Source organism: Chelonia mydas, chromosome 5, assembly GCF_015237465.2.
Source record: "Chelonia mydas isolate rCheMyd1 chromosome 5, rCheMyd1.pri.v2, whole genome shotgun sequence".
Taxonomy (NCBI): domain Eukaryota; kingdom Metazoa; phylum Chordata; order Testudines; family Cheloniidae; genus Chelonia; species Chelonia mydas.
In genome coordinates this window covers 55,079,410-55,080,362 of record NC_051245.2, presented here as the reverse complement: position 1 = coordinate 55,080,362, position 953 = coordinate 55,079,410, and the positions used below count along the sequence as shown (strand labels likewise).

Below are 953 nucleotides of genomic sequence, written 5' to 3'. Positions count from 1 at the left end.
AAGTGATCATGGTTCATGATATATCTGTACATAGGCTGTGAAGGCTTGACATTTTGCATAAAATGTGCCTGGGGGAGATTTTCAAAGTACCATGGCAGTTTGGTCCCTAATTCCCATTGACTTGCAATGAGAGTTAGGTGCCTAAGTATCATTTGTGTGAATTCAGTGTACATAATTCATCTTCACCCTGCCTGTTCCTATCAGCCTCAACTTTTGACAACCTAACATTCACAGAATCATAGAGTCATAGGACTGGAAGGGATCTCGAGAGGTCATCTAGTCCAGTCCCCTGCACTCATGGCAGGACTAAGTATTATCTAGACACAGGGGTGAAAGTAAGGCGGTACGGGCCGGTACGGCATACTGGTAAAAAGTAAAAAGGACCCCGCTTAAAGCGCTGAATGTCGTTGCCCCTTTTGCCCCCTCGCCCCCCGGGCCACCTATGGGAGGGGCAAAAGGAGCAGCTGCCCCAGGGCTGGCGATTTAAAAGGGCCCGGGGCTCTGGCGCCCCGGGCCCTTTAAATCGCCACTAGAGCCCCAGACAGTGCGGGCCAGGCAGAGCGGATGGGCTGGCTGGGGGATGATGACTCCGAGGCCTGCCCCTTCTGCCCGAGGCCCTGCTCCTTCCAGGAGGGCCGGAGCCAGCCCCCGTACTGGTAAGAGTTCAATTTTACTTTCACCCCTATCTAGACCATCCCTGTCAGGTGGTCTAACCTGCTCTTAAAAATCTCCAATGACAGAGATTCCACAACTTCTCTAGGCAATTTATTCCAGTGCTTAACCACCCTGACAGTTAGGAAGTTTTTCCTAATGTCCAACCTAAACTGCTCTTGCTGCAATTTAAGTCCATTGCTTCTTGTCCTATCCTCAGGTTACGGAGAACAATTTTTCTCCCTTCTCCTTCTAACAACCTTTTATATACTTGAAAACTTTTATCGTGTCCCTTCTCAGTC

The 953-nt window shown here is 49.6% G+C and overlaps 1 non-coding gene across 1 annotated transcript; it reads left to right on the top strand.

Moving 5' to 3' along the window:
* Positions 1-407: 407 nt before the first annotated feature.
* LOC114021461 lies at positions 408-537 on the top strand. Its single transcript, XR_003566015.2, has one exon. It is a non-coding gene; the product is annotated as a small nucleolar RNA SNORA76 (small nucleolar RNA).
* Positions 538-953: the final 416 nt, after the last annotated feature.